Genomic DNA, 21,400 nt, shown 5'->3' with positions numbered 1-21,400 from the left:
GGTATCCCGCCTGCAGTAGACGGAATGTGGCAATGGAACGCTGGCTGCGCGTGTCATAATAGGCTCTGAGCCTTTATATACCTGCGCACAGCAGCAGCCACCTTCAGTCTGCTGCTGGACAGCCAGCAGCAGCAGCAGCAGGAGAGGTAATTAATCAGCAACCCTCCTGCTAAGGGTAGACAGCTGCTCGTTCCACCCCCCCCGCCTTAATTGGTTCTCCTCCCTTCCAACGGTGTTGAGGCGGGTGGGAACAGCCGGGGGTTGAGGGTACTGTGCTAAAAGAGGTGGAGTTATGCAGATCTAAAACGCGTGGATTGCAGCAGCAGCAAGCCGAAAAGTGCAGGCATGTGAGGGATCTAGAGGTTGACAGCATGTCTTCTTAACGGGAGTCCAGGTGGCCATCTCCACAAATGGACTTTTCAGAATCCTTGGGTGGCACCGTAGTCGGAAACCAATTCTGGTTATCGCTTCTCGGCCTTTTGGCTAAGATCAAGTGTAGTATCTTTCGAAAAGGCGGTTTTGGATGTTGGCCGCCCTAGTAGATTGATACATTATGCACACTGGGGTTTAGGCGCTTGTTAGTACGCCAGGTGGCTAATATAGTCATCTGGTGGAAAGCATGGCCCCCCAGGATCGACGCCATTGGGCCGGGGAAGATCGAAAGCCCGAAGTGTGAAGTGCCCCAGGAATGGTGACCCTGGGGTGCCTTAACTCACTGGGATTGGGAACCACACTTGAGTTTATGGCACATTTGCACAAGCACTTCAAATTTTCTTTCTTCGCACACACCCTTATTCCGGGCCTTCTGGCCTTAGGATGGGGAATTTTTCAATTCCCGGTCGAAGGTCCGGGCAGTATTATACTGTGAAACCTTCACTATTTATTTAATTTCTTTGTCACTGTGTGTCCACTTATTCACGTGTGTCACGTCCTACTAGGATTTTGTCGGGATGCGGTTCCCTTACGGGTTCCTCTCTTGGCAGGTCTAGGGGGGGAGTGTGTGGCCATCAGGTTCCGCTCCCCCCTGAACCCCCCTGGCTCTCCTCTTTCGGGAGGAGAGCGTTGTTGGCTCCCCTCTTCCGGGAGGGGAGCACAGTCTTTGGCTCCCAGTGCCTTGCTCGGGTGAGAACTCGGGCAGGTGCTGGGGGTAAGATTGGGTCGCCTCTGGCTTCGGCTGGAGGTGGCTTTTTGTCCCTGTTCCTCGCTGTGGCCTTTTGGCTCGGAGGGACGGGGAATGGTTTGGGGGACCCTTCTCCTTTTGGAGAGGGTTTCAAGAAGACCAGCATCCTAGTGCACTTTTTTTGTGGCACTTGTCACTTTTTTAAGCGCACTCGGGTTTTGTACACGAATTCGGGCTTTCGATAAAAAAAAAAAAAATCTGTTCTTATCAGTTTAATATCTGATACGTCCCCTATCTGGGGACCATATATTAAATGGATTTTTAGAACAGGGAGATGGAAAAAGAGCTTGCTCTGTCCACTCCACGCATTGACCTGGTATTGCAGTATCTCCAGGACCGGTGCACCCCTTCTTTAATGCAGTTTCTAAAATCAGAAAGAATTGAATTCAATGCTTTTTGTTCATTTTGCTTGTTTGTCGGATTTTGGGATGGACTCTTTGGCTTTGCTTTTCTTCTCCTCATTGGATTTTTCATGTTAAAAGTTGCAGAAGCCAGATGACAAGCTCATTTTGGTTCAACTTCAGCAACTGTGCATTGCATTGCCATGTAATGTAATGTAATGCAATGCTATCTATCTAGCTCTCCCTCTATACTTCCTTTTGGATAAACAGACATATTAGGCAAGCATTTTGGAGCTTTCACCTAAATAACTACAGGTGGTGAGATAAGCTGCACAATATAATTGACCTTTCAGTATATTGTTGCACACACACCATCTATTTAGCAAATGCCCTTGTTATCAACAGCAGCCTTTTAAACTCACCTGAGCTAACAGGTATGTGAGCTGGTTACTCTGCTGCGCTTAAAATTTCTTTTTTGGTTTGCTACAATGCCTTTTCTGAAACGTTGTCTCCCTCTGCTGGAACACTGACTTCTTTCATTTAATGCCTGCAGACTAGTTTGGTTGATTAGTCTGTGGCATTCTTTTAAACTGTTGCTTATGGCGGTCTCTGTGAGCTTCTCAGTGACATTCAGCCATCCAGGTATCCCGCCTGCAGTAGACGGAATGTGGCAATGGAACGCTGGCTGCGCGTGTCATAATAGGCTCTGAGCCTTTATATACCTGCGCACAGCAGCAGCCACCTTCAGTCTGCTGCTGGACAGCCAGCAGCAGCAGCAGCAGGAGAGGTAATTAATCAGCAACCCTCCTGCTAAGGGTAGACAGCTGCTCGTTCCACCCCCCCCCGCCTTAATTGGTTCTCCTCCCTTCCAACGGTGTTGAGGCGGGTGGGAACAGCCGGGGGTTGAGGGTACTGTGCTAAAAGAGGTGGAGTTATGCAGATCTAAAACGCGTGGATTGCAGCAGCAGCAAGCCGAAAAGTGCAGGCATGTGAGGGATCTAGAGGTTGACAGCATGTCTTCTTAACGGGAGTCCAGGTGGCCATCTCCACAAATGGACTTTTCAGAATCCTTGGGTGGCACCGTAGTCGGAAACCAATTCTGGTTATCGCTTCTCGGCCTTTTGGCTAAGATCAAGTGTAGTATCTTTCGAAAAGGCGGTTTTGGATGTTGGCCGCCCTAGTAGATTGATACATTATGCACACTGGGGTTTAGGCGCTTGTTAGTACGCCAGGTGGCTAATATAGTCATCTGGTGGAAAGCATGGCCCCCCAGGATCGACGCCATTGGGCCGGGGAAGATCGAAAGCCCGAAGTGTGAAGTGCCCCAGGAATGGTGACCCTGGGGTGCCTTAACTCACTGGGATTGGGAACCCCACTTGAGTTTATGGCACATTTGCACAAGCACTTCAAATTTTCTTTCTTCGCACACACCCTTATTCCGGGCCTTCTGGCCTTAGGATGGGGAATTTTTCAATTCCCGGTCGAAGGTCCGGGCAGTATTATACTGTGAAACCTTCACTATTTATTTAATTTCTTTGTCACTGTGTGTCCACTTATTCACGTGTGTCACGTCCTACTAGGATTTTGTCGGGATGCGGTTCCCTTACGGGTTCCTCTCTTGGCAGGTCTAGGGGGGGAGTGTGTGGCCATCAGGTTCCGCTCCCCCCTGAACCCCCCTGGCTCTCCTCTTTCGGGAGGAGAGCGTTGTTGGCTCCCCTCTTCCGGGAGGGGAGCACAGTCTTTGGCTCCCAGTGCCTTGCTCGGGTGAGAACTCGGGCAGGTGCTGGGGGTAAGATTGGGTCGCCTCTGGCTTCGGCTGGAGGTGGCTTTTTGTCCCTGTTCCTCGCTGTGGCCTTTTGGCTCGGAGGGACGGGGAATGGTTTGGGGGACCCTTCTCCTTTTGGAGAGGGTTTCAAGAAGACCAGCATCCTAGTGCACTTTTTTTGTGGCACTTGTCACTTTTTTAAGCGCACTCGGGTTTTGTACACGAATTCGGGCTTTCGATAAAAAAAAAAAAAATCTGTTCTTATCAGTTTAATATCTGATACGTCCCCTATCTGGGGACCATATATTAAATGGATTTTTAGAACAGGGAGATGGAAAAAGAGCTTGCTCTGTCCACTCCACGCATTGACCTGGTATTGCAGTATCTCCAGGACCGGTGCACCCCTTCTTTAATGCAGTTTCTAAAATCAGAAAGAATTGAATTCAATGCTTTTTGTTCATTTTGCTTGTTTGTCGGATTTTGGGATGGACTCTTTGGCTTTGCTTTTCTTCTCCTCATTGGATTTTTCATGTTAAAAGTTGCAGAAGCCAGATGACAAGCTCATTTTGGTTCAACTTCAGCAACTGTGCATTGCATTGCCATGTAATGTAATGTAATGCAATGCTATCTATCTAGCTCTCCCTCTATACTTCCTTTTGGATAAACAGACATATTAGGCAAGCATTTTGGAGCTTTCACCTAAATAACTACAGGTGGTGAGATAAGCTGCACAATATAATTGACCTTTCAGTATATTGTTGCACACACACCATCTATTTAGCAAATGCCCTTGTTATCAACAGCAGCCTTTTAAACTCACCTGAGCTAACAGGTATGTGAGCTGGTTACTCTGCTGCGCTTAAAATTTCTTTTTTGGTTTGCTACAATGCCTTTTCTGAAACGTTGTCTCCCTCTGCTGGAACACTGACTTCTTTCATTTAATGCCTGCAGACTATAAAAGAGAAACCAACCCAAAAAGTTTGGTTGATTAGTCTGTGGCATTCTTTTAAACTGTTGCTTATGGCGGTCTCTGTGAGCTTCTCAGTGACATTCAGCCATCCAGGTATCCCGCCTGCAGTAGACGGAATGTGGCAATGGAACGCTGGCTGCGCGTGTCATAATAGGCTCTGAGCCTTTATATACCTGCGCACAGCAGCAGCCACCTTCAGTCTGCTGCTGGACAGCCAGCAGCAGCAGCAGCAGGAGAGGTAATTAATCAGCAACCCTCCTGCTAAGGGTAGACAGCTGCTCGTTCCACCCCCCCCCGCCTTAATTGGTTCTCCTCCCTTCCAACGGTGTTGAGGCGGGTGGGAACAGCCGGGGGTTGAGGGTACTGTGCTAAAAGAGGTGGAGTTATGCAGATCTAAAACGCGTGGATTGCAGCAGCAGCAAGCCGAAAAGTGCAGGCATGTGAGGGATCTAGAGGTTGACAGCATGTCTTCTTAACGGGAGTCCAGGTGGCCATCTCCACAAATGGACTTTTCAGAATCCTTGGGTGGCACCGTAGTCGGAAACCAATTCTGGTTATCGCTTCTCGGCCTTTTGGCTAAGATCAAGTGTAGTATCTTTCGAAAAGGCGGTTTTGGATGTTGGCCGCCCTAGTAGATTGATACATTATGCACACTGGGGTTTAGGCGCTTGTTAGTACGCCAGGTGGCTAATATAGTCATCTGGTGGAAAGCATGGCCCCCCAGGATCGACGCCATTGGGCCGGGGAAGATCGAAAGCCCGAAGTGTGAAGTGCCCCAGGAATGGTGACCCTGGGGTGCCTTAACTCACTGGGATTGGGAACCCCACTTGAGTTTATGGCACATTTGCACAAGCACTTCAAATTTTCTTTCTTCGCACACACCCTTATTCCGGGCCTTCTGGCCTTAGGATGGGGAATTTTTCAATTCCCGGTCGAAGGTCCGGGCAGTATTATACTGTGAAACCTTCACTATTTATTTAATTTCTTTGTCACTGTGTGTCCACTTATTCACGTGTGTCACGTCCTACTAGGATTTTGTCGGGATGCGGTTCCCTTACGGGTTCCTCTCTTGGCAGGTCTAGGGGGGGAGTGTGTGGCCATCAGGTTCCGCTCCCCCCTGAACCCCCCTGGCTCTCCTCTTTCGGGAGGAGAGCGTTGTTGGCTCCCCTCTTCCGGGAGGGGAGCACAGTCTTTGGCTCCCAGTGCCTTGCTCGGGTGAGAACTCGGGCAGGTGCTGGGGGTAAGATTGGGTCGCCTCTGGCTTCGGCTGGAGGTGGCTTTTTGTCCCTGTTCCTCGCTGTGGCCTTTTGGCTCGGAGGGACGGGGAATGGTTTGGGGGACCCTTCTCCTTTTGGAGAGGGTTTCAAGAAGACCAGCATCCTAGTGCACTTTTTTTGTGGCACTTGTCACTTTTTTAAGCGCACTCGGGTTTTGTACACGAATTCGGGCTTTCGATAAAAAAAAAAAAAATCTGTTCTTATCAGTTTAATATCTGATACGTCCCCTATCTGGGGACCATATATTAAATGGATTTTTAGAACAGGGAGATGGAAAAAGAGCTTGCTCTGTCCACTCCACGCATTGACCTGGTATTGCAGTATCTCCAGGACCGGTGCACCCCTTCTTTAATGCAGTTTCTAAAATCAGAAAGAATTGAATTCAATGCTTTTTGTTCATTTTGCTTGTTTGTCGGATTTTGGGATGGACTCTTTGGCTTTGCTTTTCTTCTCCTCATTGGATTTTTCATGTTAAAAGTTGCAGAAGCCAGATGACAAGCTCATTTTGGTTCAACTTCAGCAACTGTGCATTGCATTGCCATGTAATGTAATGTAATGCAATGCTATCTATCTAGCTCTCCCTCTATACTTCCTTTTGGATAAACAGACATATTAGGCAAGCATTTTGGAGCTTTCACCTAAATAACTACAGGTGGTGAGATAAGCTGCACAATATAATTGACCTTTCAGTATATTGTTGCACACACACCATCTATTTAGCAAATGCCCTTGTTATCAATAGCAGCCTTTTAAACTCACCTGAGCTAACAGGTATGTGAGCTGGTTACTCTGCTGCGCTTAAAATTTCTTTTTTGGTTTGCTACAATGCCTTTTCTGAAACGTTGTCTCCCTCTGCTGGAACACTGACTTCTTTCATTTAATGCCTGCAGACTATAAAAGAGAAACCAACCCAAAAAGTTTGGTTGATTAGTCTGTGGCATTCTTTTAAACTGTTGCTTATGGCGGTCTCTGTGAGCTTCTCAGTGACATTCAGCCATCCAGGTATCCCGCCTGCAGTAGACGGAATGTGGCAATGGAACGCTGGCTGCGCATGTCATAATAGGCTCTGAGCCTTTATATACCTGCGCACAGCAGCAGCCACCTTCAGTCTGCTGCTGGACAGCCAGCAGCAGCAGCAGCAGGAGAGGTAATTAATCAGCAACCCTCCTGCTAAGGGTAGACAGCTGCTCGTTCCACCCCCCCCCCGCCTTAATTGGTTCTCCTCCCTTCCAACGGTGTTGAGGCGGGTGGGAACAGCCGGGGGTTGAGGGTACTGTGCTAAAAGAGGTGGAGTTATGCAGATCTAAAACGCGTGGATTGCAGCAGCAGCAAGTCGAAAAGTGCAGGCATGTGAGGGATCTAGAGGTTGACAGCATGTCTTCTTAACGGGAGTCCAGGTGGCCATCTCCACAAATGGACTTTTCAGAATCCTTGGGTGGCACCGTAGTCGGAAACCAATTCTGGTTATCGCTTCTCGGCCTTTTGGCTAAGATCAAGTGTAGTATCTGTTCTTATCAGTTTAATATCTGATACGTCCCCTATCTGGGGACCATATATTAAATGGATTTTTAGAACAGGGAGATGGAAAAAGAGCTTGCTCTGTCCACTCCACGCATTGACCTGGTATTGCAGTATCTCCAGGACCGGTGCACCCCTTCTTTAATGCAGTTTCTAAAATCAGAAAGAATTGAATTCAATGCTTTTTGTTCATTTTGCTTGTTTGTCGGATTTTGGGATGGACTCTTTGGCTTTGCTTTTCTTCTCCTCATTGGATTTTTCATGTTAAAAGTTGCAGAAGCCAGATGACAAGCTCATTTTGGTTCAACTTCAGCAACTGTGCATTGCATTGCCATGTAATGTAATGTAATGCAATGCTATCTATCTAGCTCTCCCTCTATACTTCCTTTTGGATAAACAGACATATTAGGCAAGCATTTTGGAGCTTTCACCTAAATAACTACAGGTGGTGAGATAAGCTGCACAATATAATTGACCTTTCAGTATATTTTTGCACACACACCATCTATTTAGCAAATGCCCTTGTTATCAACAGCAGCCTTTTAAACTCACCTGAGCTAACAGGTATGTGAGCTGGTTACTCTGCTGCGCTTAAAATTTCTTTTTTGGTTTGCTACAATGCCTTTTCTGAAACGTCTCCCTCTGCTGGAACACTGACTTCTTTCATTTAATGCCTGCAGACTATAAAAGAGAAACCAACCCAAAAAGTTTGGTTGATTAGTCTGTGGCATTCTTTTAAACTGTTGCTTATGGCGGTCTCTGTGAGCTTCTCAGTGACATTCAGCCATCCAGGTATCCCGCCTGCAGTAGACGGAATGTGGCAATGGAACGCTGGCTGCGCGTGTCATAATAGGCTCTGAGCCTTTATATACCTGCGCACAGCAGCAGCCACCTTCAGTCTGCTGCTGGACAGCCAGCAGCAGCAGCAGCAGGAGAGGTAATTAATCAGCAACCCTCCTGCTAAGGGTAGACAGCTGCTCGTTCCACCCCCCCCCCGCCTTAATTGGTTCTCCTCCCTTCCAACGGTGTTGAGGCGGGTGGGAACAGCCGGGGGTTGAGGGTACTGTGCTAAAAGAGGTGGAGTTATGCAGATCTAAAACGCGTGGATTGCAGCAGCAGCAAGCCGAAAAGTGCAGGCATGTGAGGGATCTAGAGGTTGACAGCATGTCTTCTTAACGGGAGTCCAGGTGGCCATCTCCACAAATGGACTTTTCAGAATCCTTGGGTGGCACCGTAGTCGGAAACCAATTCTGGTTATCGCTTCTCGGCCTTTTGGCTAAGATCAAGTGTAGTATCTGTTCTTATCAGTTTAATATCTGATACGTCCCCTATCTGGGGACCATATATTAAATGGATTTTTAGAACAGGGAGATGGAAAAAGAGCTTGCTCTGTCCACTCCACGCATTGACCTGGTATTGCAGTATCTCCAGGACCGGTGCACCCCTTCTTTAATGCAGTTTCTAAAATCAGAAAGAATTGAATTCAATGCTTTTTGTTCATTTTGCTTGTTTGTCGGATTTTGGGATGGACTCTTTGGCTTTGCTTTTCTTCTCCTCATTGGATTTTTCATGTTAAAAGTTGCAGAAGCCAGATGACAAGCTCATTTTGGTTCAACTTCAGCAACTGTGCATTGCATTGCCATGTAATGTAATGTAATGCAATGCTATCTATCTAGCTCTCCCTCTATACTTCCTTTTGGATAAACAGACATATTAGGCAAGCATTTTGGAGCTTTCACCTAAATAACTACAGGTGGTGAGATAAGCTGCACAATATAATTGACCTTTCAGTATATTGTTGCACACACACCATCTATTTAGCAAATGCCCTTGTTATCAACAGCAGCCTTTTAAACTCACCTGAGCTAACAGGTATGTGAGCTGGTTACTCTGCTGCGCTTAAAATTTCTTTTTTGGTTTGCTACAATGCCTTTTCTGAAACGTTGTCTCCCTCTGCTGGAACACTGACTTCTTTCATTTAATGCCTGCAGACTATAAAAGAGAAACCAACCCAAAAAGTTTGGTTGATTAGTCTGTGGCATTCTTTTAAACTGTTGCTTATGGCGGTCTCTGTGAGCTTCTCAGTGACATTCAGCCATCCAGGTATCCCGCCTGCAGTAGACGGAATGTGGCAATGGAACACTGGCTGCGCGTGTCATAATAGGCTCTGAGCCTTTATATACCTGCGCAGAGCAGCAGCCACCTTCAGTCTGCTGCTGGACAACCAGCAGCAGCAGCAGCAGGAGAGGTAATTAATCAGCAACCCTCCTGCTAAGGGTAGACAGCTGCTCGTTCCACCCCACCCCCCGCCTTAATTGGTTCTCCTCCCTTCCAACGGTGTTGAGGCGGGTGGGAACAGCCGGGGGTTGAGGGTACTGTGCTAAAAGAGGTGGAGTTATGCAGATCTAAAACGCGTGGATTGCAGCAGCAGCAAGCCGAAAAGTGCAGGCATGTGAGGGATCTAGAGGTTGACAGCATGTCTTCTTAACGGGAGTCCAGGTGGCCATCTCCACAAATGGACTTTTCAGAATCCTTGGGTGGCACCGTAGTCGGAAACCAATTCTGGTTATCGCTTCTCGGCCTTTTGGCTAAGATCAAGTGTAGTATCTGTTCTTATCAGTTTAATATCTGATACGTCCCCTATCTGGGGACCATATATTAAATGGATTTTTAGAACAGGGAGATGGAAAAAGAGCTTGCTCTGTCCACTCCACGCATTGACCTGGTATTGCAGTATCTCCAGGACCGGTGCACCCCTTCTTTAATGCAGTTTCTAAAATCAGAAAGAATTGAATTCAATGCTTTTTGTTCATTTTGCTTGTTTGTCGGATTTTGGGATGGACTCTTTGGCTTTGCTTTTCTTCTCCTCATTGGATTTTTCATGTTAAAAGTTGCAGAAGCCAGATGACAAGCTCATTTTGGTTCAACTTCAGCAACTGTGCATTGCATTGCCATGTAATGTAATGTAATGCAATGCTATCTATCTAGCTCTCCCTCTATACTTCCTTTTGGATAAACAGACATATTAGGCAAGCATTTTGGAGCTTTCACCTAAATAACTACAGGTGGTGAGATAAGCTGCACAATATAATTGACCTTTCAGTATATTGTTGCACACACACCATCTATTTAGCAAATGCCCTTGTTATCAACAGCAGCCTTTTAAACTCACCTGAGCTAACAGGTATGTGAGCTGGTTACTCTGCTGCGCTTAAAATTTCTTTTTTGGTTTGCTACAATGCCTTTTCTGAAACGTCTCCCTCTGCTGGAACACTGACTTCTTTCATTTAATGCCTGCAGACTATAAAAGAGAAACCAACCCAAAAAGTTTGGTTGATTAGTCTGTGGCATTCTTTTAAACTGTTGCTTATGGCGGTCTCTGTGAGCTTCTCAGTGACATTCAGCCATCCAGGTATCCCGCCTGCAGTAGACGGAATGTGGCAATGGAACGCTGGCTGCGCGTGTCATAATAGGCTCTGAGCCTTTATATACCTGCGCACAGCAGCAGCCACCTTCAGTCTGCTGCTGGACAGCCAGCAGCAGCAGCAGCAGGAGAGGTAATTAATCAGCAACCCTCCTGCTAAGGGTAGACAGCTGCTCGTTCCACCCCCCCCCCCCGCCTTAATTGGTTCTCCTCCCTTCCAACGGTGTTGAGGCGGGTGGGAACAGCCGGGGGTTGAGGGTACTGTGCTAAAAGAGGTGGAGTTATGCAGATCTAAAACGCGTGGATTGCAGCAGCAGCAAGCCGAAAAGTGCAGGCATGTGAGGGATCTAGAGGTTGACAGCATGTCTTCTTAACGGGAGTCCAGGTGGCCATCTCCACAAATGGACTTTTCAGAATCCTTGGGTGGCACCGTAGTCGGAAACCAATTCTGGTTATCGCTTCTCGGCCTTTTGGCTAAGATCAAGTGTAGTATCTGTTCTTATCAGTTTAATATCTGATACGTCCCCTATCTGGGGACCATATATTAAATGGATTTTTAGAACAGGGAGATGGAAAAAGAGCTTGCTCTGTCCACTCCACGCATTGACCTGGTATTGCAGTATCTCCAGGACCGGTGCACCCCTTCTTTAATGCAGTTTCTAAAATCAGAAAGAATTGAATTCAATGCTTTTTGTTCATTTTGCTTGTTTGTCGGATTTTGGGATGGACTCTTTGGCTTTGCTTTTCTTCTCCTCATTGGATTTTTCATGTTAAAAGTTGCAGAAGCCAGATGACAAGCTCATTTTGGTTCAACTTCAGCAACTGTGCATTGCATTGCCATGTAATGTAATGTAATGCAATGCTATCTATCTAGCTCTCCCTCTATACTTCCTTTTGGATAAACAGACATATTAGGCAAGCATTTTGGAGCTTTCACCTAAATAACTACAGGTGGTGAGATAAGCTGCACAATATAATTGACCTTTCAGTATATTGTTGCACACACACCATCTATTTAGCAAATGCCCTTGTTATCAACAGCAGCCTTTTAAACTCACCTGAGCTAACAGGTATGTGAGCTGGTTACTCTGCTGCGCTTAAAATTTCTTTTTTGGTTTGCTACAATGCCTTTTCTGAAACGTTGTCTCCCTCTGCTGGAACACTGACTTCTTTCATTTAATGCCTGCAGACTATAAAAGAGAAACCAACCCAAAAAGTTTGGTTGATTAGTCTGTGGCATTCTTTTAAACTGTTGCTTATGGCGGTCTCTGTGAGCTTCTCAGTGACATTCAGCCATCCAGGTATCCCGCCTGCAGTAGACGGAATGTGGCAATGGAACGCTGGCTGCGCGTGTCATAATAGGCTCTGAGCCTTTATATACCTGCGCACAGCAGCAGCCACCTTCAGTCTGCTGCTGGACAGCCAGCAGCAGCAGCAGCAGGAGAGGTAATTAATCAGCAACCCTCCTGCTAAGGGTAGACAGCTGCTCGTTCCACCCCCCCCCCGCCTTAATTGGTTCTCCTCCCTTCCAACGGTGTTGAGGCGGGTGGGAACAGCCGGGGGTTGAGGGTACTGTGCTAAAAGAGGTGGAGTTATGCAGATCTAAAACGCGTGGATTGCAGCAGCAGCAAGCCGAAAAGTGCAGGCATGTGAGGGATCTAGAGGTTGACAGCATGTCTTCTTAACGGGAGTCCAGGTGGCCATCTCCACAAATGGACTTTTCAGAATCCTTGGGTGGCACCGTAGTCGGAAACCAATTCTGGTTATCGCTTCTCGGCCTTTTGGCTAAGATCAAGTGTAGTATCTGTTCTTATCAGTTTAATATCTGATACGTCCCCTATCTGGGGACCATATATTAAATGGATTTTTAGAACAGGGAGATGGAAAAAGAGCTTGCTCTGTCCACTCCACGCATTGACCTGGTATTGCAGTATCTCCAGGACCGGTGCACCCCTTCTTTAATGCAGTTTCTAAAATCAGAAAGAATTGAATTCAATGCTTTTTGTTCATTTTGCTTGTTTGTCGGATTTTGGGATGGACTCTTTGGCTTTGCTTTTCTTCTCCTCATTGGATTTTTCATGTTAAAAGTTGCAGAAGCCAGATGACAAGCTCATTTTGGTTCAACTTCAGCAACTGTGCATTGCATTGCCATGTAATGTAATGTAATGCAATGCTATCTATCTAGCTCTCCCTCTATACTTCCTTTTGGATAAACAGACATATTAGGCAAGCATTTTGGAGCTTTCACCTAAATAACTACAGGTGGTGAGATAAGCTGCACAATATAATTGACCTTTCAGTATATTGTTGCACACACACCATCTATTTAGCAAATGCCCTTGTTATCAACAGCAGCCTTTTAAACTCACCTGAGCTAACAGGTATGTGAGCTGGTTACTCTGCTGCGCTTAAAATTTCTTTTTTGGTTTGCTACAATGCCTTTTCTGAAACGTTGTCTCCCTCTGCTGGAACACTGACTTCTTTCATTTAATGCCTGCAGACTATAAAAGAGAAACCAACCCAAAAAGTTTGGTTGATTAGTCTGTGGCATTCTTTTAAACTGTTGCTTATGGCGGTCTCTGTGAGCTTCTCAGTGACATTCAGCCATCCAGGTATCCCGCCTGCAGTAGACGGAATGTGGCAATGGAACACTGGCTGCGCGTGTCATAATAGGCTCTGAGCCTTTATATACCTGCGCACAGCAGCAGCCACCTTCAGTCTGCTGCTGGACAGCCAGCAGCAGCAGCAGCAGGAGAGGTAATTAATCAGCAACCCTCCTGCTAAGGGTAGACAGCTGCTCGTTCCACCCCCCCCCCGCCTTAATTGGTTCTCCTCCCTTCCAACGGTGTTGAGGCGGGTGGGAACAGCCGGGGGTTGAGGGTACTGTGCTAAAAGAGGTGGCGTTATGCAGATCTAAAACGCGTGGATTGCAGCAGCAGCAAGCCGAAAAGTGCAGGCATGTGAGGGATCTAGAGGTTGACAGCATGTCTTCTTAACGGGAGTCCAGGTGGCCATCTCCACAAATGGACTTTTCAGAATCCTTGGGTGGCACCGTAGTCGGAAACCAATTCTGGTTATCGCTTCTCGGCCTTTTGGCTAAGATCAAGTGTAGTATCTGTTCTTATCAGTTTAATATCTGATACGTCCCCTATCTGGGGACCATATATTAAATGGATTTTTAGAACAGGGAGATGGAAAAAGAGCTTGCTCTGTCCACTCCACGCATTGACCTGGTGTTGCAGTATCTCCAGGACCGGTGCACCCCTTCTTTAATGCAGTTTCTAAAATCAGAAAGAATTGAATTCAATGCTTTTTGTTCATTTTGCTTGTTTGTCGGATTTTGGGATGGACTCTTTGGCTTTGCTTTTCTTCTCCTCATTGGATTTTTCATGTTAAAAGTTGCAGAAGCCAGATGACAAGCTCATTTTGGTTCAACTTCAGCAACTGTGCATTGCATTGCCATGTAATGTAATGTAATGCAATGCTATCTATCTAGCTCTCCCTCTATACTTCCTTTTGGATAAACAGACATATTAGGCAAGCATTTTGGAGCTTTCACCTAAATAACTACAGGTGGTGAGATAAGCTGCACAATATAATTGACCTTTCAGTATATTGTTGCACACACACCATCTATTTAGCAAATGCCCTTGTTATCAACAGCAGCCTTTTAAACTCACCTGAGCTAACAGGTATGTGAGCTGGTTACTCTGCTGCGCTTAAAATTTCTTTTTTGGTTTGCTACAATGCCTTTTCTGAAACGTTGTCTCCCTCTGCTGGAACACTGACTTCTTTCTTTTAATGCCTGCAGACTATAAAAGAGAAACCAACCCAAAAAGTTTGGTTGATTAGTCTGTGGCATTCTTTTAAACTGTTGCTTATGGCGGTCTCTGTGAGCTTCTCAGTGACATTCAGCCATCCAGGTATCCCGCCTGCAGTAGACGGAATGTGGCAATGGAACGCTGGCTGCGCGTGTCATAATAGGCTCTGAGCCTTTATATACCTGCGCACAGCAGCAGCCACCTTCAGTCTGCTGCTGGACAGCCAGCAGCAGCAGCAGCAGGAGAGGTAATTAATCAGCAACCCTCCTGCTAAGGGTAGACAGCTGCTCGTTCCACCCCCCCCCCGCCTTAATTGGTTCTCCTCCCTTCCAACGGTGTTGAGGCGGGTGGGAACAGCCGGGGGTTGAGGGTACTGTGCTAAAAGAGGTTGAGTTATGCAGATCTAAAACGCGTGGATTGCAGCAGCAGCAAGCCGAAAAGTGCAGGCATGTGAGGGATCTAGAGGTTGACAGCATGTCTTCTTAACGGGAGTCCAGGTGGCCATCTCCACAAATGGACTTTTCAGAATCCTTGGGTGGCACCGTAGTCGGAAACCAATTCTGGTTATCACTTCTCGGCCTTTTGGCTAAGATCAAGTGTAGTATCTGTTCTTATCAGTTTAATATCTGATACGTCCCCTATCTGGGGACCATATATTAAATGGATTTTTAGAACAGGGAGATGGAAAAAGAGCTTGCTCTGTCCACTCCACGCATTGACCTGGTATTGCAGTATCTCCAGGACCGGTGCACCCCTTCTTTAATGCAGTTTCTAAAATCAGAAAGAATTGAATTCAATGCTTTTTGTTCATTTTGCTTGTTTGTCGGATTTTGGGATGGACTCTTTGGCTTTGCTTTTCTTCTCCTCATTGGATTTTTCATGTTAAAAGTTGCAGAAGCCAGATGACAAGCTCATTTTGGTTCAACTTCAGCAACTGTGCATTGCATTGCCATGTAATGTAATGTAATGCAATGCTATCTATCTAGCTCTCCCTCTATACTTCCTTTTGGATAAACAGACATATTAGGCAAGCATTTTGGAGCTTTCACCTAAATAACTACAGGTGGTGAGATAAGCTGCACAATATAATTGACCTTTCAGTATATTGTTGCACACACACCATCTATTTAGCAAATGCCCTTGTTATCAACAGCAGCCTTTTAAACTCACCTGAGCTAACAGGTATGTGAGCTGGTTACTCTGCTGCGCTTAAAATTTCTTTTTTGGTTTGCTACAATGCCTTTTCTGAAACGTTGTCTCCCTCTGCTGGAACACTGACTTCTTTCATTTAATGCCTGCAGACTATAAAAGAGAAACCAACCCAAAAAGTTTGGTTGATTAGTCTGTGGCATTCTTTTAAACTGTTGCTTATGGCGGTCTCTGTGAGCATCTCAGTGACATTCAGCCATCCAGGTATCCCGCCTGCAGTAGACGGAATGTGGCAATGGAACGCTGGCTGCGCGTGTCATAATAGGCTCTGAGCCTTTATATACCTGCGCACAGCAGCAGCCACCTTCAGTCTGCTGCTGGACAGCCAGCAGCAGCAGCAGCAGGAGAGGTAATTAATCAGAAACCCTCCTGCTAAGGGTAGACAGCTGCTCGTTCCACCCCCCCCCCCCCCCGCCTTAATTGGTTCTCCTCCCTTCCAACGGTGTTGAGGCGGGTGGGAACAGCCGGGGGTTGAGGGTACTGTGCTAAAAGAGGTGGAGTTATGCAGATCTAAAACGCGTGGATTGCAGCAGCAGCAAGCCGAAAAGTGCAGGCATGTGAGGGATCTAGAGGTTGACAGCATGTCTTCTTAACGGGAGTCCAGGTGGCCATCTCCACAAATGGACTTTTCAGAATCCTTGGGTGGCACCGTAGTCGGAAACCAATTCTGGTTATCGCTTCTCGGCCTTTTGGCTAAGATCAAGTGTAGTATCTGTTCTTATCAGTTTAATATCTGATACGACCCCTATCTGGGGACCATATATTAAATGGATTTTTAGAACAGGGAGATGGAAAAAGAGCTTGCTCTGTCCACTCCACGCATTGACCTGGTATTGCAGTATCTCCAGGACCGGTGCACCCCTTCTTTAATGCAGTTTCTAAAATCAGAAAGAATTGAATTCAATGCTTTTTGTTCATTTTGTTTGTTTGTCGGATTTTGGGATGGACTCTTTGGCTTTGCTTTTCTTCTCCTCATTGGATTTTTCATGTTAAAAGTTGCAGAAGCCAGATGACAAGCTCATTTTGGTTCAACTTCAGCAACTGTGCATTGCATTGCCATGTAATGTAATGTAATGCAATGCTATCTATCTAGCTCTCCCTCTATACTTCCTTTTGGATAAACAGACATATTAGGCAAGCATTTTGGAGCTTTCACCTAAATAACTACAGGTGGTGAGATAAGCTGCACAATATAATTGACCTTTCAGTATATTGTTGCACACACACCATCTATTTAGCAAATGCCCTTGTTATCAACAGCAGCCTTTTAAACTCACCTGAGCTAACAGGTATGTGAGCTGGTTACTCTGCTGCGCTTAAAATTTCTTTTTTGGTTTGCTACAATGCCTTTTCTGAAACGTTGTCTCCCTCTGCTGGAACACTGACTTCTTTCATTTAATGCCTGCAGACTATAAAAGAGAAACCAACCCAAAAAGTTTGGTTGATTAGTCTGTGGCATTCTTTTAAACTGTTGCTTATGGCGGTCTCTGTGAGCTTCTCAGTGACATTCAGCCATCCAGGTATCCCGCCTGCAGTAGACGGAATGTGGCAATGGAACGCTGGCTGCGCGTGTCATAATAGGCACTGAGCCTTTATATACCTGCGCACAGCAGCAGCCACCTTCAATCTGCTGCTGGACAGCCAGCAGCAGCAGCAGCAGGAGAGGTAATTAATCAGCAACCCTCCTGCTAAGGGTAGACAGCTGCTCGTTCCACCCCCCCCCGCCTTAATTGGTTCTCCTCCCTTCCAACGGTGTTGAGGCGGGTGGGAACAGCCGGGGGTTGAGGGTACTGTGCTAAAAGAGGTGGAGTTATGCAGATCTAAAACGCATGGATTGCAGCAGCAGCAAGCCGAAAAGTGCAGGCATGTGAGGGATCTAGAGGTTGACAGCATGTCTTCTTAACGGGAGTCCAGGTGGCCATCTCCACAAATGGACTTTTCAGAATCCTTGGGTGGCACCGTAGTCGGAAACCAATTCTGGTTATCGCTTCTCGGCCTTTTGGCTAAGATTGGGTGTGGTGTTTAGGCATTGCATCTGGTCTTGGCTGATAGGTGTTTGGGGTACTCGGCTCCTTGGCCTGGGGGGATCGTCCCACCTTACGGTGGGGCTTCACCCCCCTGCTGCTATTAGGGAGCTGGCTTAGTCCCCTTACAACGTGTTGCGATCCCTTAAAAAGGCTCACGCCTTTTTTCTTTTCTTCTGTAGTTGGTACGCTTTCGTGGAAGGATGCCTGCTACAATTTCTTTTGCATCGGGAGAGCCCCGGATGAGGAACACAATCCGTATCGAGGTCTTGGAAAGTTTCAGAGAGCAGAAAGGTATCCGCTTCGTCTGCAATACCATCCTCCTTGGGATCCTGGAGTTCGACAGAGATGACATCTTTTGCTTCCAGGACAATGAACTCAAAGGTATTTATACCATCACTTTTAAGAACCAAGGATGCTGCCAACAGTTGGTCCAGAAGGTGAACGAGCATGGTTGGAGAGATGAGATGGATGGCCTGGTGTTTTCCCTGCTTTTCGTCCATGAGGAGGTACAAATAACAACGTATTTTCCCAACCCTTTTGTGGAGAGGCAGGACATCCAAACCTGTTTGAGCCGTCACTGTGATGAGGTGAGATACATTGGGCCTGTGAAGAACTCTGTTGGCTTCTGGGGTGGGAAGCGGAGGTTTCTTGTGCGGTTGCGGAAGGATCCCCAGGGCTATGGAGGAACACATCACCCCCCCTCTACTATCACTATCGGGAAAAGTCGGGGGTATTTATTTTATGCTGGCATGCCTATGTACTGTCGAAATTGTGGGAAAATGGGGCATGTCCAGAGCAATTGTGCAGAGTCCAAGGCATTCCGTTGTAATAACTGTGGTCTACTAGGACATTTATTTAAGGATTGCCCCCATAAGGATTCTTGCAACCTTTGTGGCGTGGACGGCCATATATTTCGGGAGTGCCCACTGAAGACCAAGACCCGAACATATGCGGAAGCTGCTGGAGGACCTATGCCACGGGAAGGACCAGTTCGTGTTCCGGAGACCAGTAAAGGACCTGAGCCTCGTCCTTCTGTTTCCACAACAGAGGAGGTGGCGGAGAAGGTCAAGGGCGCGAGGAAGGAGACGGAGAGGATGGAGCAGGAGTCGGGTCTCCCCCGTGGAGAGCCTCCTGTGGCGAAGTCCCAGAAAAAGGGCGGAGGGCGGACCACCCAAAGACCGGAGCAGAGGGACTCTCCCGTCAGGGAGAAGACCACTGCGTCGATGGTCCCTGGTGTGTTGGAGCAGGGCGCCCCCAATGAGTTGGCGGTGGGGGGCTCTGTGTCGAAGACCCCAGACATACCTAGGGACTCGTGCCAGCAGACCACGGTTCTTTGTCCAGCAGGTGGCAATGATGGTGAGGTTTTCATGTCTGACCTGGAGAGTCTTCAGGAAGTGAGAGGCCACACAGCAATAGCGGAGGATGACTGCACGAGCGACGTGATTGAGCCGTGTGGCAAAAAGTTGAGAGCGGACGATCCTCCGGCATTTAATCCAGACTCGCCTGATGTGTGCCTTGCCAGGGACGATATATGGCAACCCGGTTCCTCCGGGTATCCGATATCCGGTTCGGACCCCCAGAATATTCTCTGCTTCTCCTCAACACTCGAGAGCTTGACGGGGTCTGCAGGGGATATAATGGATGACTCCCCTCCCCCATGACACAAATGCCATCTATTAAGTGTCTCTCACTCAATGTGAGATCTTTAAAGAGCCCTGTCCGCAGGGCTGCTCTCTTTGATTTTTTCAAAACATTAGACTTTGATATTTGTTTCCTACAGGAATGCGGTCTGCAACACGGACTACGGTATAATGAGCTAAAGAAAGACTGGAAACTAGGGCCCTCCATTTGGTCCGGCTCTAATGAGAATAAATCAGCTGGTGTGGGTCTGCTCTGCCGAGGTAATGCTTTTATAATCTCCTCTGTCACTGAGATTGTGCCCGGCAGAGCTATATTAGTACATTTATGTTTTAATAATTTTAACTTTCGTGTTATAAATGTGTATGCCCCTCCAGATAAACAAGAGCGGATACAATTGTTTGAGATTTTACCGTTGTTCTGTGTAGGGTCATCTCCTCTTTTGGTAGCTGGGGACTTTAATTGCCTCAGTGTAAATGAGCGCCGAGGAGGAGGTGACCCAATCCGTAAATTAGATAAATCATGTTTTTTATTAAGTAATTTGCAGACAGATTTTAAGTTGCGCGATGCCTGGAGGTCGCTATCGCCGACGGACCCGGGATTTACGTGGTCCGGTCGGGGAGTGACCTCCAGGATCGATTTTATCTTTTTATCTGAAACTTTTAGCCCTGTATATTTTGTTTTAATTCCTAATTTATTTTCTGACCATAACATATTAAAATTAGAGATAGAATACCAGGGGGAACTAAAGGTGAATAGAGGGTTGTGGCGCCTGGGGGTACACCTATTGGAAGACCCCCTGGTAAGGTCAGATTTTATCAAAAAGTACCAACAATGGAGGCAGCTCAAACCCCCATATTTTAAAATGCTGTCCTGGTGGGAAGGGATTAAAGACAAGATCCAACATTTTTTTATCAGGGCTGGGAAGAGGAAGGCGAGGCAGAAGAAGCAGGGCTATGCAAATTTGAATACTAGACTGCAGACTCTCCTTAAATTCAAAGAGATAGGCTTAGAGGTGCATGATGATATTGTAAGCCTTAAAAATGAGATACAGTCATACCTTGAACAAAAAGGGAAGGAAATAATATTTAATTCTAAGGTGCAATTTTTAGAAGAAGGGGAAAAGTGTACACGTTTCTTTTTCAAAAAAGTGGTGGAGAGGAAAGAAACGATTACCTGCCTAGATGGAGATAGCACAATACAAGGTATGAAGAGGGTAGCTTTTAATTTTTATAGAAACCTTTTTAGCAAAAAAAGTGTTAATAATGTGTTTTTACAAGATGCTCTTAATGTCCTGGATTTTAGGCTAAATTCTGCAGATCAGGGGTTTTTAACAAAAGATATTACTTTAGAAGAACTTTTTAGTGTTTTTAAAAGTTTTTCAAGAGGGAAAGCCCCAGGAGCTGATGGCCTTCCTGTGGAATTTTATTTATCCTTTTGGGATATTTTAAAAGAGGATCTTTTAGCACTTTTTAAAGAGGTTTTTTTGTGTGATAAGTTACCCAAGTCATGGAGGAGGGGGATAGTGTCCTTAATATACAAGAAGAAGGGCGCTCGGGACGACCTCAAAAATTGGAGACCTATCACCCTCCTTAACATGGATTACAAGGCTTTAGCTAAGATTATTGCATGTCGTTTTAAAACTGTTATTAATGTGTTAATACAACCCGAACAAGTATGTGGTGTACCAGGGAGGAGTATTACAGAGACCCTAAATGCGATCAGAGACGTATTATGGTACAGTAAAGACAGGGATCAAGGGCTGGCCCTGTTGGCGCTAGACTTCGAGAAAGCGTTTGACAGGGTTTCTCATGAATATCTTTTTAAAGTTTTAAAACAAATGGCAATCCCAGACTGGTTTTTATCTCGCATTAAGAGTTTATATAATAATATGTTTTCACAAATCTCTGTCAATGGTTTTTTAACTGATTTTATCCCACTGGAATCCGGAGTGAAGCAGGGATGTCCATTATCCCCAATTCTGTTTATTTGCGCTATGGAACCCCTTTTATGCATGATCCGGAAAGACAAGGTAGTCCGGGGGGTTCCTGTCCCAGGAGGGGGAGGGGCTCAGGTTAAAGTGCTTGGATATATGGATGACGTGACGGCTATTTGCACTGATCCTGCTTCACTCCGGAGAGTAGTATTGTGCACCAATCTTTTTAGTCAAGCTTCTGGTTTTAAAATGAATTTTAATAAAACTGAGTGTTTGATTATGGGTGCCTGGGAT

At 46.4% G+C, this 21,400-nt stretch overlaps 11 non-coding genes and 3 pseudogenes across 11 annotated transcripts; all 14 read left to right on the top strand.

Moving 5' to 3' along the window:
* The first annotated feature begins 463 nt into the window (after nucleotides 1-463).
* On the top strand, nucleotides 464-555 carry LOC141186195 (U2 spliceosomal RNA; annotated as a pseudogene).
* A 789-nt stretch (nucleotides 556-1,344) lies between these two features.
* On the top strand, nucleotides 1,345-1,530 carry LOC141185876 (U2 spliceosomal RNA). Its single transcript, XR_012260473.1, has one exon. It is a non-coding gene; the product is annotated as a U2 spliceosomal RNA (small nuclear RNA).
* Nucleotides 1,531-2,626: 1,096 nt separating this feature from the next.
* On the top strand, nucleotides 2,627-2,718 carry LOC141186192 (U2 spliceosomal RNA; annotated as a pseudogene).
* A 789-nt stretch (nucleotides 2,719-3,507) lies between these two features.
* Nucleotides 3,508-3,693, top strand: LOC141185875 (U2 spliceosomal RNA). The gene has a single exon (XR_012260472.1). It is a non-coding gene; the product is annotated as a U2 spliceosomal RNA (small nuclear RNA).
* A 1,119-nt stretch (nucleotides 3,694-4,812) lies between these two features.
* On the top strand, nucleotides 4,813-4,904 carry LOC141186191 (U2 spliceosomal RNA; annotated as a pseudogene).
* Nucleotides 4,905-5,693: 789 nt separating this feature from the next.
* Nucleotides 5,694-5,879, top strand: LOC141185874 (U2 spliceosomal RNA). Its single transcript, XR_012260471.1, has one exon. It is a non-coding gene; the product is annotated as a U2 spliceosomal RNA (small nuclear RNA).
* A 1,120-nt stretch (nucleotides 5,880-6,999) lies between these two features.
* On the top strand, nucleotides 7,000-7,190 carry LOC141186477 (U2 spliceosomal RNA). The gene has a single exon (XR_012260752.1). It is a non-coding gene; the product is annotated as a U2 spliceosomal RNA (small nuclear RNA).
* Nucleotides 7,191-8,307: 1,117 nt separating this feature from the next.
* Nucleotides 8,308-8,498, top strand: LOC141186476 (U2 spliceosomal RNA). The gene has a single exon (XR_012260751.1). It is a non-coding gene; the product is annotated as a U2 spliceosomal RNA (small nuclear RNA).
* Nucleotides 8,499-9,619: 1,121 nt separating this feature from the next.
* On the top strand, nucleotides 9,620-9,810 carry LOC141186475 (U2 spliceosomal RNA). Its single transcript, XR_012260750.1, has one exon. It is a non-coding gene; the product is annotated as a U2 spliceosomal RNA (small nuclear RNA).
* A 1,119-nt stretch (nucleotides 9,811-10,929) lies between these two features.
* On the top strand, nucleotides 10,930-11,120 carry LOC141186474 (U2 spliceosomal RNA). The gene has a single exon (XR_012260749.1). It is a non-coding gene; the product is annotated as a U2 spliceosomal RNA (small nuclear RNA).
* A 1,120-nt stretch (nucleotides 11,121-12,240) lies between these two features.
* Nucleotides 12,241-12,431, top strand: LOC141186473 (U2 spliceosomal RNA). Its single transcript, XR_012260748.1, has one exon. It is a non-coding gene; the product is annotated as a U2 spliceosomal RNA (small nuclear RNA).
* A 1,120-nt stretch (nucleotides 12,432-13,551) lies between these two features.
* Nucleotides 13,552-13,742, top strand: LOC141184121 (U2 spliceosomal RNA). The gene has a single exon (XR_012258906.1). It is a non-coding gene; the product is annotated as a U2 spliceosomal RNA (small nuclear RNA).
* A 1,120-nt stretch (nucleotides 13,743-14,862) lies between these two features.
* On the top strand, nucleotides 14,863-15,053 carry LOC141191346 (U2 spliceosomal RNA). The gene has a single exon (XR_012265343.1). It is a non-coding gene; the product is annotated as a U2 spliceosomal RNA (small nuclear RNA).
* A 1,125-nt stretch (nucleotides 15,054-16,178) lies between these two features.
* Nucleotides 16,179-16,369, top strand: LOC141185018 (U2 spliceosomal RNA). The gene has a single exon (XR_012259719.1). It is a non-coding gene; the product is annotated as a U2 spliceosomal RNA (small nuclear RNA).
* The last annotated feature ends 5,031 nt before the right edge of the window (nucleotides 16,370-21,400 follow it).

Source organism: Phyllobates terribilis, unplaced genomic scaffold, assembly GCF_046119375.1.
Source record: "Phyllobates terribilis strain yellow unplaced genomic scaffold, ASM4611937v1 Scaffold_40__1_contigs__length_11209783, whole genome shotgun sequence".
In the NCBI taxonomy this organism is placed as follows: domain Eukaryota; kingdom Metazoa; phylum Chordata; class Amphibia; order Anura; family Dendrobatidae; genus Phyllobates; species Phyllobates terribilis.
This window is presented reverse-complemented; position numbering and strand designations above follow the sequence as displayed.